General features: G+C 45.3%; 1 pseudogene; it reads right to left on the reverse strand.

Annotated features, from left to right (window-relative positions):
- LOC138350725 (leukocyte elastase inhibitor-like) overlaps positions 1–8,598 on the reverse strand; it is a 34,188-nt pseudogene that overhangs the window by 22,702 nt on the left and 2,888 nt on the right.

Genomic DNA, 8,598 nt, shown 5'->3' on the forward strand with positions numbered 1-8,598 from the left:
TCCTCTGTGGTTGGGTCGAGCCCCAAGCCCCCAGTGGTGACTACCTCGACCCCTGCCACGGCTCCATCTCTAATTGTAACTACTGCGCCTTTTAATCCCTCTCTCTCTGGGGGTTCTCAACGCCGTCCTCATCACGGCCGCCATCGCTCGATTCCTTCCCGTTCTGATACCTATCAAGCTTTGTTTGGTCCCACTTTGTGGACCAAATATTTTGATCTCCTCCCTCTTGATTCTTCGCCTCCTGACGATTTCTCCCTCCATCGACATCTCGTTGATTCCGTGGATGCCTCTGTTACCTTCAACCCCACTCGTCTCAGTACACGTGTCGATGCTGCTCCTTCTCAGGATGCTGCTTCCGCTTGGCTTCCTTATCCTGCCTTGGCGAGACCCATGTTCGGGTCTCAAAGAACGCTCAGTTGAATGCCAGTGTTGGCACTATTCTCCTCCCACCCCATGTTGCGACCGGTGTTCGGGACCTGCGCGACTGCCACGACGATATTGGACATATCCTTGCTGCCCAGGGCCATTCTATTCTCCAGGTGGACACGTTTACTCGTCCCCCTCGTGGTAGTCGCCGTCAACCCCTTTGGGTTGTGAAGATTACCTTTGATGGTCGGACCCTTCCACCCTCTTTCATTCTTGCTGGTGCCAGGTGCTCTGTCCAGGAGTACATTCCTTCTCCTAGGCTCTGTAACAAGTGCTGGAGGTTTGGGCATGGTGCCCTCCGCTGCTCTGTAACTGTCTCTCTCTGTCTTTTGTGTGGTGGCGAAGGTCACTCTAAGTCGGAGTGCACTTCTCCCTGGGCTCGTTGCCTCAACTGCGGTGAGGCCCACCCTACCTTCTCTCGTGCATGTGTCCATTATAAGCTTGAGGCAGCCGTCCTCAACTTGAAGCACTGGGAGCGTTTATCTTTTCCTGAGGCAAGGCGCCACGTTCGCCGGCGCCTGCCTTATGCTAATATCTCTTATGCTCGCGTGTTGCACTCTTCCTCTCCTCATCCTTCCCACCTTCCTCAGACTCACAACCGTTTCCGGGCCTTGGACCCTGATACGCCCACTGCCCCCCTCCTCTGTTCCTTTGAGTTCTGTCCGAAAGGATCCACCTCCTGGTCCTCTGTCTGGGTTCCCATCCTTTCTACCCGGTCTGTCTTGTCTCCTGTGTCTTCTTCCTCGTCTCCCTCCGTTCCTCCTTCCCATCCTTCCCCTCCGTCTCTTGACTCTCCCCACCGCCTGTCGGTGCGGGCTGATGTCCATTGCTCTCCAAATGGCAGTCGTGTGTGCTCTCGTTCAGCGCTGTTGGGATGCTAGAATCCGTTGCCCGGTACGTTGTTGCTGGGACACCTGTCTCTTTACGTCAGAAGCGTAAGCCTGGCTCCTCTCCTTCCTCCTCCCCGGCGGGTAAGAAGGTTTCGCTTTCTTCCTCGGCCCCTACTTCTGCCTCTATCGCTCCTTCCCACTCCCATTTCGGTGGTTGCGCCCCCTGGTCCTGCTATGGAGGTTTCTTTGGCCCCCGCTTCCTTCTCGGTTGCTGCCCTTGCTGAGGTGCGCCCACCTGTTTCTACTCCCCTCTTCCTGCTGCTGTCTTTGACTGCTCCTCTCGGTTGTCTCCTCCTCTTCCTCCTCGTCCTCCGGAAACCGCCCTTCCACCTCTGGTCTGTTCTCCCACTTCCTTCCCTCCGTATTTGCTCAGTTTACCCATGCCCCCTAACCCTGACTTTGCTGACCCTGATCTCCTTTAACGTGCTGTGTTGCTCTTTCGCCTTTGTTTCTTCCTTGTTCTCTGTCGTTGTCCTTTCTCTTCTCGTCGATGTCTATTCTTCAATGGAACGTTCAAGGTTATTACGCCAATTTCCTCGAACTCCAACTTCTGATTTCGCAGTTTTCACCCCTTTGTGTCTGTCTCCAGGAGCCGATGCTTGGTGCTCGTCCTGGTCGTTTTCGTGGCTATTCCTTTCTCTCCCCCCCCCCCCTCCAGCTGTTGCTGGGGCTCCTAATTCTTCTGCTCTCTTGATTCGTGCTGATGTTCCCTTTGTTCCTTTACTTTTTCCTTTGCCTCTCCATTGTTCTGCTGCTCGTATTTTTGTGGGAAATGGTACACAGTTTGTTCCATTTATCTCCCCCCGAGTGTCCCGCTTTCTCTTCCTGATCTGAAACACCTCCTAGACTCCTTGCCGGAGCCTGTGCTCCTGCTGGATGATTTCAATTGTCGTCATTCTCTTTGGGGTGATGTTCTAACGAATACCCGAGGTCGTCTTCTTGAACCGTTTATCCTCTCTTCTTCCCTGTCTCTTCTGAATTCTGGTGAGCCCACTCATTTGGACTTTCGGACTCGCACCCTTTCCTGTCTTGATCTTTCTCTTTGCTCTTCTTCTCTTTACTTAGATTTCACGTGGCAGGTTCTTGATGACCTCCATGGCAGTTACCATTTCCCCATCCTTGTTTCCTTTTTCTCTTTTCGTCCTTCCTCTCCTTCCCTAGGTGGCAGTTTGCTAAAGTGAACTGGAACCTCTTTACCCTCAGTGCTGCTCTCTCTGACCTCTCCCTTCTGCCTCTCCCTCGCGCTCTCTTCCTTTTTCATGACACTGTCTTCGACGCTGCCTTCCTCTCTATTCCTCGCTCTTCCTCTCAGGGTCCGCGGAAGTGCGTTCCCTGGTGGAATGCAGACTGTGCTCGTGCTGTCCGCTGTAAGCGTGCAGCCTGGAAGAGGCACCGCCGTCGGCAGACGGCCGATTCTTTTCTTTCGGAAAGCGAGTGCGGTGGCCGGTAGGGCCATCCGCGACGGCTAAACGTGATTGTTGGGCATCTTATGTCTCCACAATTACGTCCGAAATCCCCTGCCACAGATCTGGAAGCGTATCCACAAGATAGCGGGTAAGTTCGTTCCTGTTTCACCGGTCCTTTACCTCCATGGTACTCTTGTGGCGGACCCGTTGCAGGTCGCTACCGAACTGGTTCCCACTTTCTTCTGTTTGCTCTGGTCTTCATCTTCCCCAATCTTTCCTTCTTCGTAAACCTGTCCTTGAGTCTCGTCCTTTAGATTTCTGCACTCGTCTTCGACTTTCCTATAACGGTCCCTTCTCTCTCTCTGAACTTCGTTCTGCCCTGGCCCTCTGCGGTTCTATGGCGGCGGGCTCCGATGGTATTCATTATGAGATGCTTCGCCATCTCCCTCCGTGCACGTCTCAGTATTTACTGAGTCTGTATAATCTGGGAGTCGTCGTCAGTCCCTGAGGACTATCTCGATGCCGTTGTCCTCCCTGTTCGCAAACCAGGGTCTCTGGGAACTTCCCCTAAGGACTTTCGCCCTATTGCCTTCACAAGTTGTGTCTGCAAACTCTTTGAACGTATTGTTAACGTTCGTCTGATGTGGTTCCTGGAACACCACCTCCTCTCCCCTTCTCAATTTGGTTTCCGCAAGTGCCGCAGCACGACAGATGTCCTGGTGAACTTGGAGGTCTATATTCGTACTGCTTTTGCTGCGAGGACCTCCGTTGTTGCCGTCCTTTTTGACCTGGAAAAGGCTTACGACACCACTTGGCGATATCATATTCTATCCCAGCTTCATTCTTTTGGCCTTCGTGGTCATCTCCCTCTCTTTCTCTGCAGCTTCCTCTCTCGTCGTTCCTTTCGGGTGCGCCTTGGTACCGCTCTCTCTGCCTCTTTTCAGCAATACGAAGGTGTGCCCCAGGGTAGTGTTCTGAGCACTACTCTTTTTCTGGTTGCCCTCAATGGTCTTCTTTCCTCTCTTCCTTCAGGTGTCTTCTCCGCTCTCTAATGTCGATGATCATACCCTTTGCTGTCAGGGTGATGATTCGCCTCTCCTTCAGCGTCGGCTTCAACTTGCGATTGATGCCGTGTCGTCTTGGGCCACCGATCATGGTTTCAATTTCTCTACTTCTAAGACTTGTGCCATGTCTTTTACTCGGAAACGGGTCGTTCTTCGTCCCTCTTTGTCACACTATGGTCATCCCCTTGAGTACAAAGATTCCGTGAAGCTTTTGGTTCCGGTTCATCCAGTAGTTGTCGAGATCCAGCACTGGCTGTTTTTTGTTCACAGTAAATTTAAGTCGGTTGAGTTTTGTTGGGTTCCCAGCCATATTGGCGTGTCTTTAAATGAGCGTGCGGATGCTGCCACCAAGGAAGCTGTCCGCTCTTGTCCCATCTCTCGTAAAGGTATTCCATATTCCGAATATTACCCGGTTATCCATTCCTCCATCCTTACCCGTTGGCAGGCTTCTTGGTCATCTGTTACTGGTAACAAACTACGTACTCTTAAATGTTGTGTCTCCTCGTGCTCGTCCTCCTACCACCGTAACCGGCGATGGGAAACAGCTCTGGCGAGGTTGTGTATTGGCCATACTCGCTTAACCCATGGTCACTTGATGGAGCACCGCCCTGCTCCTTTTTGTCCTAATTGCATTGTTCCTCTTACAGTCGTGCATATCCTTCTTGAATGTCCTGACTTCCAGGACGAGCGTGTGTCTTGCTTTCCGACCGCCCCTCGCGGTCGCCTGTCCCTCAATAGAATTCTTGGTGACTCGGATACTTTTGATATCGTTCGCCTTATACGTTTTTGTTCTCGTATTGGCAATCTTGGTGATATTTAGCGCCCTCTGATTATTCCGCACATTTGATGGTGCTACATAGCCTTCTCGGTTTGGTGCCTTCTTTTGATAATTACTTACTTTCACGACACTGTCACTCTGCCTGACTAATGATTTGTTAAATATGGTACACAAAGGCCTCAAAGCTCCTCTTTGCATTCTTTAAGCACCCTGGCAAACACTTCGTCTGGCACTGGGAATTTGTTTGGCTTGAGTTTCACTATTTGTTTAATAACATCCTCATTGGCAACTCAAATTGCTAAACTAGTCAACCTATTCTCTTCCCCATCCACATAGACTTGTTTGGCTGAAGGCATAATGTTAAGTTCCTCCTTAGTATATACAGAGATAAAATATTTATTAAAAATACTACTCATCTCTTCGTCATTATCAGTTATATGACCTGTCTCAGTTGTAAATGTATCGTTTCCCTAATCTTTGTTTCATATAACTGAAAAAAAACTTTAGGATTTATCTTTGCTAAACCGAACTGAGCCTGACGACATTAGAAAAAAGGAGGGAGTGGGGATATATGATAACAGTATACAAAATACTTAGGGGGTTGACAGAGTGGAAACAGACGAACTGTTCACACGGAATACCAACAGAACAAGGGGACAAGGATGGAAGCTGGAAACTCAGATGAGTCAGAGATGTCAGAAAGTTTTCTTTTACCGTGAGAGTAGTGGGGAAATGGAATGAACTAAAGGAGCACATTGTGGAAGCAAACACTATTCATAGCTTTAAAACTAGGTATGCTAGAGAAGTAGGACAAGAGTCATTGCTTTAAACAACCGAAGGCTAGAAAGGCGTGATCCAAGAGCCAACGCTAGAATCTGCAGGCTCAAAGAGGTGAGTACACACACACACACACACACACACACACACACACACACACACACACACACACACACACACACAAACATTATAATGTTCACTAAAGCACTGGACATCGACTAATAAACCAAAACAAATTATTACATATTTTTTAATCTTTTAACTTATTAGTTGAGGACGCTGCAGTTAACTCACCGATTCTGAAGTCAGCAGTTTGCGTCATCATGTCAACGAGAGTGTGCTGGTCCGGGGTGGTGAAAAACTTCCTTTTTGATGTATCTTGTTTCTTGAAGGCGGTCAGCCAAAGGCCCTTGAAGTAGGCTGCGTTCACCAGCACCATCGGCACATCTCTGACGTCGGCGGCGGTCACCAGGACTGGGATCTTGCCCCGCGTTGTCTTGCTAACGAACTGGTTGATTGTTTCAGCTGATGCAGCCGCCTGTCAACATAAGCTCGCAGTTGACTATACACAGGAAGGTAAAGTTTATCTCACACCAATGAGGGATAATTTGGACTAATTGGCAAGTAGAAAAATAACTTTCTGAACACATAATATTAAAGAAATTACCAAAATGCAGGTTCTTCCATTTTGAATTAAAAGTGTTGGACAGTAGATGATGCTACGGAACAAGAATGGTAGTCCTAGTTGCACTACCTCTGTGGACAGTAGTTGTTGTTACAGAACAACACTGGTAGTCCTGGCTGTACTATTTCTTTGGACAGTAGTTGATGTTACAGAACAACACTGATCGTCCTAGCTTTACTGTCTCTGAAGACAGTAGTTGTTACAGAACAACACTTGTAGTCCTAGCTGTAATGTCTAAGTTATAAATTTTAAATTATGGCAGAAAGATCGATAGATTTTGTCATTATGAAGTTATTAAATGTCATCGGATCGAGCGCTGTCACTTTAAATGTTGACAGCAAGGAGGTCAGTAAGAGGTCACAGGTCATGAGTTGGAGGATTGAGGACTAGAACCGGACGCGGGATCCCGTGCAATATATGTTGCACATGATGTAGCACAGCTCTTGTCTATGTTGCATGATGATGATAATGATAATGATGATGCAAAAATGAAGAATGATGTAATGTTTCAGTATTGAAATAAAAAAATATATATCTTCAGAGCATTTGTTATTTAGATAGGGTATGAAAAAAATGACCTAAGATGAATGAAGTAGTGTGTAGAACTTAGGTAAAACTTTAAATGTGTGAAGATGAATTTGAAATTATGCTTGCTAAAGAAAAATCATTGATTACCATCCTTTGAGGACTTAGAATCTTATATATTTTCTCTCTATGTATATTTGACTGTCAGACTGAGAGAGTGAATAACTATCGAACTCTTAATAAACATCACCTAATGATTCGCTGTTAAACATTATTTCACCGTTGAGACTAGCATTATCTGCCATCCTGCCCATATATATATATATATATATATATATATATATATATATATATATATATATATATATATATATATGTATATAATATAATATGACAATATGACAGTGTCAGACCACGGAGGAAAATTGAAACAGGAATTTCCTTAAGTACTTTCGTATATTAATACATCCTCACAAGGAGTAACTCCTTCTGAAGATGTATTAATATACGAAAGTACTTACGAAAATTCTTGTTTCAATTTTCCTCTATATATATATATATATATATATATATATATATATATATATATATATATATATATATATATATATATATATATATATATAACAAGTTTGAATGGCCTCCAGGCATATATGCAACTGAAAACTCCACACCACAGAAGTGACTCGAACCCACCAGTTGCATAGTTGCAGGAGCACTATGCAACTGGTGTACATGGTATCTTAACCACTCGACCATCAATTACCATACAATAGACGATGGTAGCCAAGGCTATTTCCCCACCGCCCCAACGGCACTTTTATGGTAATCTTGGGCATATATATATATATATATATATATATATATATATATATGCAGAATAACCACATATGAAAAATAGAAAATGCTTAACGCGTTTTCGGCTAATTCGCCTTCATCAGAGCAAAGTAGAATGAAGATAAGTTTGCTGATCAGACCTTTATATCCGCCTGGGCAGATCACCTGACCACCAAAAATAAGTGGAGGAAAGGAATTATAAGAAAGAAGGTAACTGCAGAAGGCCTATTGGCCCATACAAGGCAGCTCCTTTTAATATCTCCAAGTGCCATACGTGTTTAAATGATTGCTATATTGTTTTGACGTGCTATATTGAGGCTTAAATAGGGATCCAACTTGTACATACCGGGGCTCACATTAAGGCTGTTGTTACAATGTTTGATCAGAGCAGACTCGATCACGTTTCGTTCAACAAAATCCTTACTTTTAACAATACATTTTGCCCCTGTGAAGTCGATAGAATGATTACATAAACTGGAATGTAAATACAATGCACTGGATTGCTGGGCTGTACGAATAGCATATGAATGCTGTTTTAAACGCGAGGAAAGAGATTTACCAGTCTGGCCGATGTAAACACATGCACACTCATTACAAGGGATGGAATACACACAACCTGCTACAGACGAGGGCGAGTTCTTAATTAACATGGACTTAACTGTATTATCATTTTTGAACACTAGATTAATATTAAGGTTCTTCAGGGCTGGGGCAAGATTTACTAGACCCTCAGAATATGGTAATACCAACGAATTTTTCAGTTCTGGTTTCGACTTAGTAGTCTGTTTGTAGAAAGTCCTTTTTGCTTGACCAAACGCAAGATCCAAGATCGATTTTGGGTATTTTAACTTCTTCCCAATTTCAAATATATTTGCTATTTCTTCATCGAAAAATTCCGGACTACAAACTCTCAGTGCTCTGAGAAACATACCAGAAAAAACTGCCCGCTTGACCTGAACATGATGATTTGAATAGAAATGTACATACGAGCACACATTGGTAGGTTTCCTATACACATTGAATTTGAAACTCTACCAATTCTATGAATCATGATGTCTAAAAAAGGCAGAACACCATTCACTTCGTACTCAATTGTGAATTTAATTGACGGAACCAGCGAATTGATTTGATTGAGAAAATCAGTTTCGTCACGATTAACCGGCCACAGGCACAAAATATCGTCAACGTACCTGTACCAAAGCAAATTTGA

Source organism: Procambarus clarkii, chromosome 47 (assembly GCF_040958095.1).
Source record: "Procambarus clarkii isolate CNS0578487 chromosome 47, FALCON_Pclarkii_2.0, whole genome shotgun sequence".
In the NCBI taxonomy this organism is placed as follows: domain Eukaryota; kingdom Metazoa; phylum Arthropoda; class Malacostraca; order Decapoda; family Cambaridae; genus Procambarus; species Procambarus clarkii.